Source organism: Pleuronectes platessa, chromosome 8 (genome assembly GCF_947347685.1).
Source record: "Pleuronectes platessa chromosome 8, fPlePla1.1, whole genome shotgun sequence".
In the NCBI taxonomy this organism is placed as follows: domain Eukaryota; kingdom Metazoa; phylum Chordata; class Actinopteri; order Pleuronectiformes; family Pleuronectidae; genus Pleuronectes; species Pleuronectes platessa.
This window is the reverse complement of record NC_070633.1, coordinates 19,154,289-19,168,398: the sequence shown is the minus strand read 5'-3', so window position 1 is coordinate 19,168,398 and position 14,110 is coordinate 19,154,289.

Below are 14,110 nucleotides of genomic sequence, written 5' to 3'. Positions count from 1 at the left end.
TGGATCATGGTCTCAGCCAAGGTTCAAGTGGTTCACATTCGATCTGGTTGGCTTTGGTTTCACTCTGCACTTAAGGGATCCGAACATGTGACATCTGTAGGTCTTGTCGTCACAACCCAATAATTCATATTATTTATATTTTCACTGTTATATAATTATGGAGTCACTACCCACATCAGCAACTTCAGGTGCAGGACTCCACACTAGATCGAATTAAACAATAAACATCCTAGTCACTCACACATCTCGTCGGAGGTTAAGTATGTGAGCAATTCAGCGAGCCGCTTCTTTCTCTTCTTCGGATGTTTTATGGCGTCTCAACTTCCTGTAATCACTCTCAAGGTCTGAACTATCCTAAAAAGGTGTTTGCAAACTGCAAATGACCCAAAGTGATCCTCACCAACATTCTGAGCTGGACCGGGGTCCGAGGCACCTTTCACACCTGCTTTTGTTGGTTCACACTAAACTGAAAAGTCTTCATTCGTAACAGAGTTTTCACAGCATTTTGCGACACAACATGTTTGCTTGGTGTCCTAATGAGGCTCTGCTTACAAAGTAAATGAGAATATGACCATAAAAAACTTCATAATCTAAATAGAGAGTTAGGTAAACAGTCTGAATGTTGCTGTCCATTTAAACGTAGTCTGTGCCTTATGAAATCTGAAGCTGCCTAGTCCCCAAATAGTCTTGCTGATTCCTTTCTGCCCATCAGCCTTCTTTATCACATTAATCTGTCATGCTTTTCATCTTTTATGCAAATTCTCCTCTTTTATCTCTGCCTTCACGGTAAAGCATTGAGGCTCTGGTGCAAGGCTTTTTAAGATCCTAAAATGGTACCCTGCTGCACCTCCGTCACCTACATCACTTTTCAATCTCTTAAATAGTGTCAATGTGTTATTTCGACTCCTCCTTATCGTAATACCTTTTCCTTTATCTCTCATTTCAGTTAAATAAGCAAAAAGGCCCTTTGCTGACTCGCTGTTTAACATTTTACTTAAACGAGCACTTATCTGTCATCCGTGCTCTGATGTATCATTTCCAACAAAGCAACACGTTTCCGTATGCAGTCACTCTCGACTCCTGCCCACTGAACAATCAAGCCAAATGAGCCCATAAACAGACCCTGACATGCAAGCTGTCAGCCGACGGACATTTGGCTCTGCCAGTGCTCATTCGAGGCCGAGTTAGGTGAGAATATGCATGTGCGCCCAAACACACACACACACACACACACACACACACGTAACACACTCATGGACTTACGCTCGCTCAATTAGAGCCTGCCAGTGTCATTCCTCATTGGAAACCAAACCAGGTAGGTTCCTCATGCATTAACCATTGCACATCATAGCCAGGCCACAGTGCAACAGGAACCTGTCAATTAAAATGGATTAATTCTCCTCAATGGGCGCCTACTCCAGCCCAGAAAGAGAGGGGAAGCGGGAGGTTAGAAGAAGAGCGCTGAGGTGAGCAAGAAGGGGACGACTCAGGAGAAGAGTGTTTTCACAGGATGTCATCACAAGTACGAGCAAAGGGATTAGAAGTTATTCACCGAGCGACAGACGCACAGAGTGACTGCATGTACCAGTGATGCTGCTGTAAGCCAGTGTCTATTGTGGACTTTCACACATCTTCACGGTGACTGTTCAGTGCTGACTGCAAACTGGAAATGACTCCTGTTGGGACTGTCATGGCAACCTCTGACAACCACCCGCCATTCTGTCACCTCCCTCCTCTCCAGAACTAAATATACCTGTCTCAATTCATCATTTTATACAATAATATTGTCTTTTGCACACTCTGTCTACATATTCTTACACTCACAGTATATTATATTATCTATTGTATCGCCAAATACTTATATTGATACCCGTACTATATATCATATATTATATCATACTCTTTGTATATTCTTTGTATATATAAGTCTATATACACATATTTTATTTATACATGTGTACATGTGTACATGTTATTATTATTATATTTTACTATTATTATTATTATATATACTGTTGCTGCTATTATTACTATATACTGCTATTATATTGGTATAATTACTATCATATATAAATATATATTATATACTATATATACTGTACTATCTTTTATATACTGTCTAACAATAACATTACCATCATATCATCAGTACTATTACCATCATCTGCCACTGCACCTTATCTACCTATTTTATCTTGTGTTTCTGTTTTTATTCTTTCTACCGCAATATTTTATATTTGATATTTTATTCTATTGTATTGTATTTTATTGTATTCAAATGTACCGGCTGCTATGACGACTTAATTTCCCCTCGGGGATGAATAAAGTAATCTATCTATCTATCTATCTATAATGTGTAATGAGCACCCAAGAGAGTAACACATTCATTTCAATGGAAAATACGTTCACATTTCCAGCCATTTTTAATGTCGGCCCTTGCAACATGAGCATCTGAGTATTTCTCTGGATCCCTACCTGCAAGAAAAACAATATCCCACAGAGGCTTTCAGATACAATTGGACGTTATCGTGTAAATTATAAATGGCCATATCTGTTCCTGGGGACATCCTGGACACACTGGTCTACGCAGCTATTCTTATTAAGACACTGCATTGTGGCAACATAATCGAAACATTATTCCTAACACTAACCATAACCAGCTAACCTCAACACAACCTCAGAGATGATGTTTTGACTCATCACGACCAGGCTTTGGTCCCAATGAGGTCGACTGTTTATTCCGGAAAAGTTCCTATAGAGGTGAAAACAAAAGACACATAAAAGAAAGTCATGTTCAATGTGACTGAGGTTGGATGTTTTTAAGGAAGGAATCTAAATCTTCACCTTTAACTTTGGCTTTATCAACATCCAGATATCACCATTTTACTCAAAATGAATGAAAACCCTGCTGTTACACCTACTCTCACTGATCCCAGGTCATTCTATGATGTTGATTTACTCTGAACACTTTATATTTCCTGTACTTTGACCAGTGTTTGCTCAAACCCAAAGATATTTTAGAAATTGCCTGAAATCATAGGATTAGCAGGACTTAAGTTCTTTAAGTTCCCCAAACCGTGGAATCGTCAGAAAAAAAACATGCATCGAAAATGCCTTGTTCTTTTCCTCTATTTCATTATTCGGTCATATTTTAGATTATACATTTTTTAAACATTTCCAGGTTGTTAAAACCTGCTTAAGATGTGACAACAGTCTCATCAATGGTATGTTGCCTCTTGAGTATATTCTAGACTACAGGATACACATCCGAACAAGGTTGCCAGTCCTCTTGGAAAGTCTCATGGAAAATATCCAAGTGTGAAGACTGACGGAAAAGGTTCTGCACACTTCAAAGCAAGTGACAGAGTGTTGATGATGTTTCCAACACGTGGCAGACGCAGGGAAGCCTCCAGGTCTCGGGGTGAAAGACAGGACCCACACACACACCTGTGTGTGTATGTCTTACCGAGACAATCTCCTGCTACATTCTTTATATGTGAGAGACAAACATGAACCATCTTCACAGACAAAGCTCATGTCTGAAAACAGCTTTGTGTAGTTTAAAGGAAATATCTTAGTTTGGGCTGAAACAACTGTTTCAGAGTTACAATGATGATCATGGTTCAACAAAGGTTCGACGGAAAATGGGAAGTCATCAGCCATCTCCTGTGGTGAAAGCCATTTTGTCAGGTTGTAGTTTTGGGGCACTTGCTGAACAACTTCTCAGGAGGACAGAGGTTCCTTTAAAAATCAAGTATTTGTTCCTTAATCACATTTAAACTCGTTAAAGGTTAGAAGGAAGAAGCACTGACAATAATGCACAAAGCTGCATCATCAGCCGAGCGCACGGTTCACATATCGTGACTCAGATGTGGTAATTCAATAAACCTTCATTCTGGCTCCATTTGCAGCTTTTAAACGTGTGCTCTATTTTAAGGCTCCATCACGGACACTCATCAGTACTGGGACACTAAGTACATTGCATCATAGCAGTAGTAATTTGGATTCAACCTGCACTGCGATGCTGGTGACAGGGTCCAAAGGAGATAATAAAAAAAAAGGCCACAGCTCATATTTGCCACTGGTCCAGCTGGTGATTTAATGTTGTTTTAAAACCAGGCTGTAGACATATTTCATATGGAAGCAGGACACCAGCGTGGGTCTCCACTCTGAAGCACATAGTTGTGCTAGTGCGGGGAGCCGATCAAGCAAATCCCCTCCGACAGGAAACAAGAATTCAAAAGGTTTAAAGGAACACTAATGATGCAATGTCTTCCCTCTCCTCTCAGCTTGGGACAGAGAACAGTCGTGAGCTGAACTGCAAAACAGGATGTTCTTAAAGTATATACAAGTAAAAAAAATGTGGCTTGAGTGCAGCACCGCTCTCCTCCTCTCAAATCAGCTCATAGCATGAATGGATTAATAACACTAAAGCCGTTTTCAGACTCCAGAGAATGTTGGAGTTTGTTTTTCAAACATGAACAAAGCAGCAGGAGATTTTGTGTTCAGGCGCGTTCACAACAACACAGAAGTCCTCGGAGGGTCTGGGGAGGTTTGGTGCGACATGCAGGAGGCGGGTCATAATCACAAAAACTTCTAGACTCTCGTCGTCTTTCCAAGTTGACATCTTTGTCTGCATCTTCTACGTGATTGACACCTGTTTTCCATCCTGAGGTATTTGGACTTGTTGTTTTTCAAGTTTTGCTCCCACTCGCTCATTGAGTCTGAATATAAGCTCTCTAACTAACAATGTTATTCTGAAATCAGGGTTTATTCATAATCTGTTCACGCTCATGCACAGAGGGTTTAGTCTTTAATTGCTCATTGTGATTCTCCGGACTAAAGTTCATAGTAAATTATTATTTATATTGTACAAGAAACCTTTGTGTAAAAAGTATTTCCCCTCAACAGATGATACAATTATATTTAGCAATACATCACATAGTCAAAGTAGAAAACTTCCTCCTGTGACATATGGGTCGTCTGTTTAGTTGTTTTTTTTGTTGCAAATTCAATTCCCAGTTGAACCAGAGCAGCCAACCACCTGTCAACAACAGGGAGAGAGAGAGACCCAATGCAACATGGAAGCATGTCTGGACGGAGGAGAACTCACATCTATCTCTCCATCTGTCTGTTTGCATTTCCGTCTGCCCTCTAAATTAAGGCGACAACCTGAATGGGATCGACCAGGATTTTCCTGGTGACGTGTGTAATTGTTTTTAAGATACGCAAAGTGAATTGTGCATTAAAACGCCTTCTGTATGCTATTATATTATCTTGCCCTTCCCTTGTGGCTGGAAGCGAATAAACAATCTCTGCTTTTGCCCTGCCTGTGAACCTTTCTGGAGTTTTCTTTCAGTCTAGATGAAGTGAGGGAGATAAACAGAAGGAGACACTTGACTTTTAAAGATCCAACACATATGATCTAACCTCTGATCCATTTGAACGAAGAGCTTTTTCCTTGTGCAGCTGCTGACAGACACTGGATGATATAACAGCACTTCACACACTGGTGGAAAAAACACTTAAGCCAGGAGAAAGCCACGAGGCTTAAAACCAAAGTGCAGTTTAGTTGTCAATAAAAATTCCGTTACTTTTCGATTCTTGGTCACTTCCATAAAAACTGCAGTCAAATTGCATCGTAAAATATAGGACTGTTGATATGATGGAGCATCAAACAAGACTTTGCACATTTTTCTCCTTCCACTTTTTTGTTACATTTACACTTTTTGAACGTAAAAATTCAAAGAGTCAATAGTAACGAGAGCCCCCCCCCGTCAGATAACCCTGCTCCTAAACCTCCTCATTTGAATATTTCCAGGGCATCGTGACGTCATATGCAAATATCCCCGACATTTGCATAATTCCGATGTGGCGGCTGGTCCTCTAACAAACCAAACGCTTCAGACAGAGGCTGAAGAGAGGAGCTGCACCAATGGACAATATGAGGAGAGAGAAGTGCTCTCTGGTTTTAAGAGCATGTTAACATTCTCAAACAGAAACCCAAATAAATAATAAACCCAAATATGAGCATAATATGTCTTCTTTGGTATGCAAGTAATGTAATATGTATTAAATCAGGAATACAAACTCAATGCCAGCCACATCAGAGAAAACCGTTTCAAAGCGGAGGCACCAGTACATTTGTTCCAGGCAGATTGCTTTTTAATTTAAAGAGTAAATAGCTAAAGGCCTGGTGCAGCTGAGAGGCCAATGAGAACAGCAGGGAGTTTACAGTTCACTGATATAATCCAGCTCCAGGGGCCGTGAAGCTCTGTGGAAAAAGAACTGAAGTAATGTTGGAATTAATACTTTTACTTGGTCTTAGTCAGACGTCTGGCAGCAGAACTGACAGCTAAAAAAGGACATGTAAACTTAACAGTACAGAATTTAAGAGTCAAGTCAAGACTCAAATGTTTTTTCAGGATTTATTGAAAGAAACCTTCTGTGAAATTGATAAACACATGACCAACCAAAACTTGAACTACCCTATTACCTTATCATTTGGGTAAATTTGGGGTTGTTTTAAACTCTGGAGCTCAAACAATAACCTACCTTCCTACACATGTACACAGAGGTTTAGGATGAGTGCTGCCATTCTTTAATATGCAGGCTCCAGGACCAATCAACATAATGTTGACTCAGTGAGGACAGATGAGGAAATTAGGAAACATCAAATAATATATCGAATAATATAAATCCATTCCATGAAATGAACTTATGAACAAAGATCGACTAGTAATGTAAGAAAACTTAATCTGTTCACTAACGGACTAACAGGCCTCCACCGTGTGGCCAGCCAGGTCTCTTTGTTCAGAGAGAGGGTGAGCTGACTTCCTGTATAGAATCTGTGGGTGGAGCCACAGGAGGAAGTGGTAGTAGGCCAGGTAAGGAGAGGAGGGGAAGTAGCATTATGAAAAGCAGAATTTAAATGCACAACAGCTGCTAGCAAACACAGCATGGTCAACAGCCCTCGGTATTTATTATCCATTATACATTCCCCACTGGATGTTCGTGTTGCTTGTTTCTTCCAGATAAAGGTCGCGTGATAGTTTTGTGACGATTAAAATAAAGAAAATAAAACCCAATCAGAACACAAGTGAGGTCACATCCTGTCTATGTGTTGTAGAACCAGTCCAAGGTCTTAATGTGCCGAGTGGACTCTCATTGATGACGAAGTTTCAGTGCAGATATCTCTCCTGACTCGCTGCTGGATTAATTTAAAATCACTGAGTGGTTCTCAACCTGAGCTTGTAGTAAATGCTTTGCAATTACAGAGGGCACTGACACATGCATCGTATCAATCAAATCAACCACTGCCTTCGCCCGTCGGGAGGAAATGTCGTTTTCGCTCTTCACGCTGTGATGGAATTAAATTTGCAGCACAATGATTTATGGCTGAAATTTGACTATAAAGTTTGTATCCGTGTGTTTTTCCTATGTGACCTCCAGCATATGGAATTAAAGGATGTGTAGGTTTCTTATAATGTTTTCTAAATTGACTTAATAAGCAGAACACAGAATCAAGTGTTTATTGTAGAAGCTTGGTAGAACAACCCTGACCGCCCCCCCCTCATGCCAATATAAAAACATGAAGCAGAACTACCCTCCTGGGGACGAGCGGAGGAAAAGCTCGTTAGTAGCAGAGACGCTGGATCATCAGCCAGTAAAAGCAAAGACTCCAGCCAGGATTCCAGCTCAAGTGCAGCTGATCCACATCCAGCCTCAACCTACACCAGCACGACAGAACCAGTACAGCACATACCACAGACACAGGTGGAGTACACGCAGCTTTGGCTCCAGGGTCTGGAGGCAAGGCTCCTTAGCAGGCAAATTAGCTTTGGGCCCCAGGGAGGTAAGGTCTGGCTCTGCTCACAAGTAAAGTTCTGGTTGTGGTTGGAGAGTGGGTCAGTCAGAGAGGTAGGGGGGGTATCAGGACCAGCCTGGAAGACGGAAATGAGGCCGGACTCAGTGGAAGACGTTTCAAGCTCGACTGATTAAATTGCACTGCTGACAGACAAGCAGGTAATCTCAGCTGGGATGTGACCACGCTGAGTGACTGAGCCATGGTAAGGGAGGAATCCAGGAAAGGACGCTAGAAGTGAGGTGTGCTGAGGGGGCCGCAGCACCCCCTACTGGCAAGGGTTGTGACCACAAGGGGAAAACATTTTCACTTTGAAAGTTTTATTTCATCTAATTGTCTCAAGTAACATGTTGAGAGTAGTACAGTAACATTTGAATCCATTTTAAGAACAGTCAGTGTATTTATCTGATGCACAAATGTAGAACGGAACATAGACAATTCGGAGCAAGTTCAGATAAATGGAAAAAACATGCATTCCTAACCGGACATATACGTTTAATTAAAGTTTCCTGTCTGTTGTTGTGTAAAATTAAATAAAACGGGTCTAAGTTGTCAATGCTAAATGTTAATGTGAAGTCTTTATATGAACTCTGACCGACTTTCAGTATCGATCAATCAGGGGTGCATAGTTTAAATGCTGCAATACGTTCACCCAACAACAAACTCTCACACACACAGACCCACACACAGACCAACACACACAAGCAGAGGGGAAAGGGAAACAATGTATTTGGAACAGCTGTGATAAAGTGGCTATTTATTTCTCTTTCAGATTCTGAGGAAAACAAACGTCCTGCGTCTCTAAGTAATTTGATGGATCATTAAGTGTGTGTGTGTGTGCGTGTGCGTGTGTGTGTGCTTGTGTGTGTGCGTGTGCTTCCATGTTTGGGTATTCTTGATTGTGTGCATGTGCATGTGATTAGAGTATTATCCACACAAACAAATGAGCTCAGTTAAAACTCATCCATGACTCCTGGTCACGACACCAAATGAAGCTAGAAAAAAAGAAAAGTTGATCCAGTTGATGACTGCATGAGATTAACACAAAAATAATATCTCTGTTTTGATTCAATGCTGGAAAAGAACCGACTACATCACATTGACTTCAGAATAATACAAAGTTATGACAGTAATTTTACACTTGGAAAGTGTGAAACGACCTGGCACTTAATTTTTTTTTTACAAATGCATATTCACACTCTCCAGAACAGAAAGGGAAATCTGGAGAAGTGAGAACACTTATTGAAGTGAGTACCCCCCCCCCCCCACACACACACACACACACACACTCACTGAAGTGAGTCCAGTTGAAAAGGTCACGGCTGCTTGTTATTGGGCAAAACTCTAACAAACCTGTGCTCTGTGTTTAATGATATGGTTAATAGTAAAAACATAATAAAAATGTAATTATACTAACAATAATAATACAATAATTATTCATATGCTTTACATGAAAAAGAACCCCAATTAAAGACAGAATTGAAACGTGCTGACATAGGCCTAGTTGTTTTTATACATTTTAATTAAGGATTCCTACACATTAAGACAGGTAAGGATGTTAAAACAATCAAATCTTTAAAAGGGTTATAAGCAATATTCACATTACAATTAAAGACAACACGTGACTTTCTTAGGATCCTTTAAAGAACGGCCGGATCTAACTGTTGCAATTTTTCTTAAATGAGGAAAAGCTTGTTGCTATATATGAAATTAAAAATGATCTGGGATTTTGCATTATTCCGCTGCGTCACATCAAATAAAAAACACATCACGCATTGTTGTTGTCAGATCTGTTTAAGACACATTGACATTGATGCGCAACTTAACAGACTGTTGGCAGTGGTGGTGTCTGTTTATCTTTGAAGACAGTTTCCAGCCTGCTGTGGTAAATAAAACCCAATGAACAACACCCAGTAAACAGATGTGTTGGCTCAGTTCTGTTGGGTTAGTATCAACGTGCTGGCTCCAGTCCAACGAGTCTTTATCTACCGAGTCAGACGCTGCTGGTTCTCCAAATACAAATCAATAAACTAGACTTTATGTCCTCGAGCCACTTCAGTGGATCCTATGTTGCAGAGCATTGACTGTAAATAAAAATGGAAAACACAGCTTCCCAAAAGTGAAGCCAAAGCAGCTTGATTTACCCCTAGTGGCTGGTTGAAGTATTGCTAATGAACCCTGACTCCTCCTTGTTAGCAAAGGGGACATGGACCAAATTACAAAGTCAAAGTCGACATCAAAGTCATTTTTTTCTCATCGTTGATTTATCTAATTTTAGTTAGTATTTATCACACTGATGTTTGTTCATGTGCTCATGTTTCTGGTAAGTTTAATTATAATTAGTTATTTTTGATGTTAATAAAGTATGATTGACAGCTGAGACTGGACGAGTGTGTGGATCTTAATAACATGACTGTTGCAGCGTTCGTATCTGGGACATGTTGGATTCATTTCTGGATAATGGGATCAAGTGGAGATGTGTCTTCCATTTTTATTTACAGTCTATTATGTGGTTCGTCTTTTCTTGCCATAGAAAATCCTGGTACCCATCATTTCTCTAGTTTCTGAGATTATTAATTTCTGAATTATATTATATTTAGAAATTTCACCTTTTTATTCGAAAATACAGTTTCCCTTAATAAGATATTAAAAAGTAAAGATAGCAGTAAGAATTATTTTTAAATGTGGCACCATGACTGTGTTTTCAGTTACTTCTTAGTGCCTTAGATACGGCTGTATTCTATTTCTTTAATTGGTATTTATTCAATGCTCCGTCTGACATGAGCCGCTTTCAGACATGCACTAAACTCTTGACATTTTCCGGAGGGCCTGTATGTGAGAAGGCAAATGTCTGGCTCTTTTGCTCCGCACGTTTTTTTTCTGCCAGCCCCCAAGTCAAATGTCTGGAAATGCAGCAGGAATACACCCAGGAATATTCACTGGCCTTGTTAACTGAAGAAACAAAGAATACAAATATCTCATCGTGAAAAAGAGGCTCGATAAATGTAGACAATAGAGACAAAGATGTTAACTTGGAAATACAAGATATGAGAGGTGTTGGTGATAAGTGCTGGTGTGGGTGTGGATGTGCTTATAATAAAAACATGAGATTTCTACAGTGACATGTTTAAGTCCATCCTCCTGCCTCCTCAACCCAAGTGCAAGCCCTCACCTGAATGTCCCTGAGACTCCCCAGCTGTTGTGAACACGTCTGTCCCTCCTGCAATCTTCATATGTGAAAGACAACAAGATGTTCATGTCAGAAAACGGCTTTAACCCTCTGTACTAGCAAAGTTTCACATGCCTTTCACAGACACATCTTTGTCATGGAGCTAACAAATCTCCTTCAAAAGGATTAAACCTTTATGAAGCACAAATCCCTGAATAAACTCACACTAATTTCTTCTTGACTAATCCCAAATCCCAGTGGAGATAACTTGAATTTTATGTCGACTCTTCATCTTTGAAATGCTGACTCTGTAATAAAACTGTTGAGGCTGATGTGTTGAGAACCCAGAGGCAGGTACAGACACAAAGAGTTGGATGAAGGTGGATTTTATAAAGAGTAGCAGCTGGAAGAGGGGGTGAGGGAGGGATGGACGGAGGGGAATGATAGAGAGCAGACTCAGTGGTGGACTGTCAGAGTTAAACAGGAATCCAGAAGCACGAGAGAAAATCCAGTTTGAGTTGTGGAGGAAATGTGTGGAAGTCGACCTCAAACTCTGTGTGATCTGGTTTTTTGTTACGTTTGATTAAAGTCCCATGGAGGTTTTATGAAGTTTCTCTGTGGCCTGTCGCACTCCAGCCACTCGTGATCAGTCATCGTCAGCACTGACCGGATTATGAGGTGTATCTGGGGCAGGAGGGAGCCATTAAATATTACCTGGCAGAAGCCGGAGTTCTCTCCACTTTATGAAGAGGGTTAATCATCTTCAGCCGCCGCTCAGCCTTCCTGCGAGTTCAGGGTCGGTGACTTCATGGCACATTGTGAGCGTCAAGACCAGCACCGCATCTCAAATAGAACATGTAGATAAAACCAAGTCTTTTTGTATTTGTAATCAACATGATACAAATCTTGACTACATCAGTTTAGATTAGATATTAACGTGTTTATATGATAGATTGTTAATAAAGAATCACGATGTGTCTCTAACTAATTAAAAGCAAATTTACTGGATAAATAAACACCAAGAACAACCTAAAATGACGGAAAGCAACTTTGAGAAAAACTTGACTGATGTGTTTTTTCACTTGTTGATTTGAAACAATTAGATGAAAGCAGCTTTACCTTTATTCCTTGTTCTTTTACTTTATTTACACTGACTTTATTCCGACTTGAAGGGAATATAGTTTTGTTATTATAATATTTGTATTTCTACCGTCAGCTCATTACACATCATTCATTGCAGGGGTTAGCAAACGTCCCAGCACCAACACACAGATGTTATTCTCCCCTGGGTGTAAATGTAATTCTGTGTTTCTTCATAGCAACAAACCTATTCATATTTGAGACCTTAACATGATAAAATAACAATTACAAATGGCTCTAAATAAGGGAAATAATGCAGCTCAATTCCCTGTTTAAACAAGATTAAATCATGGATTCTGCAAAGTCGGTAGCTGAAGTGTGACCACATCCAGAAAATAACCTGTAAAAACAACCTGCACTAACAGCAACGACACAGAGAGATTTGCTGCACATATACAAACATATTTCAAATCAACCACCCACCTCGCCCTGCAGGAAGAGAGCGTTTCACCCCAAAACTCTCTCTCTCTCTCTCTCTCTCTCTCTCTCTCTCTCTCTCTCTCTCTTTCTCTCCTCTAAGTCATTTGCATTCAATACGAATGGAGGTAATTATATGCGTGTGCAGCGCTGATAGAGAGAACAGCTAAAAACTCGTCTCTGCTTGATTTACATTGATTTACATCTATTTCCTGAACAGCGTTTCCCAGCATTCTGGCGCCAATCATTTCTCATTAATGATGAGAACTTTCCAAGTGTCTGAAAATGTTTTGACATGAATTTAGTGATGAGAACATTTCAAACCTCATGAATAAATTTTGATATAATTTAGTGTGTGTGGAACTCTTATACTGTCCCCAACTTAGCTGTCTGTATGTACAGCTGAAAGTAGAACAGTTCTTATTAGGATAAACACTTACTCAAATTAGATGCTGAAGGAAGATTCATCAATTTAATATTTCAGTAATTATTGAAAGGATTTACAAGCTTTAGTGTTCCTCTTTTCAGCCTCTGTCTGAAACACTTGGACGCAGCTTCAATCTCTTTGCTCCTGCTTTACCTCAGTTTCTTACACCTCTTTTAAACCAACATAAGCAGTTGTGTGCAGGTTTTTTTAAATGTGGGTTCACCGTCTAAAAAAAGGTTGACTCTTTTCCCATTACCAAGTGAGGAGATTTGCTTCTTTATCTTTTTGTTCAGCCAGGAATGGTCGAAAAAAATATCCGTTAAATGTTGTTCCCAAGATTAAAAAAATAAGTACAGCTAAGTACTTAGACGCCAACGCCCTAAAGTCTAATATGTATCATAGTGTCGTGCTCGAAAAAGGTGCAGCATCTGCATCGGGTGTTTCTATCACTGCCAATCGGAGCTGGAGCCTATAAAAGCTTTTGACCCACGAGTGAATGACGATTGTATTCATCCCAGTTCCAGAGCAAATGTCCCCAATTTCTACAAACAGAACCTTGGAGCTCCCTTGACTGCAGAGTTTGGGCTTTTTTAACTTTGCCAAACTTTTACCTTCATAAAGAATCCATATGAAACACCAGAGGAATAAAAAACAGAAAGTGCATGATATGTGTCCCTTAAGTTCTTCTTCATCTTCTGACATTTATCCTTATCCCTGGCTGGTGTAGCAGTGAGCGGCGGGCTGCACTTCACACTCCTCAACCCTTTTCTCCAGTATTGCTGTTGAAGGAGCTGCCTTACACCCGCTGAGCCGGAGCCACTAACACACCCTCCTACAGCACAAAGGCTTTGCAGATGTAACCCTTCGCTGTGCTTTGATACATTTTGACTCCATCTGTCTGTGGCCATCAAGCTCTGATCCTGCGTTAGTATGTGTGGGCATGCAGGGCCGTCCTCACATAAGGTCACTGCACTGAAAACAAGGTTCTCATTCAAATGCATCCTCATGGTTTGAGTGTTGAGAGTTATTAGAAGAACAAATGCAATCCCATAATACAAAGCGCGTGTTACATGGATATCGTGAGGTTGGAGTG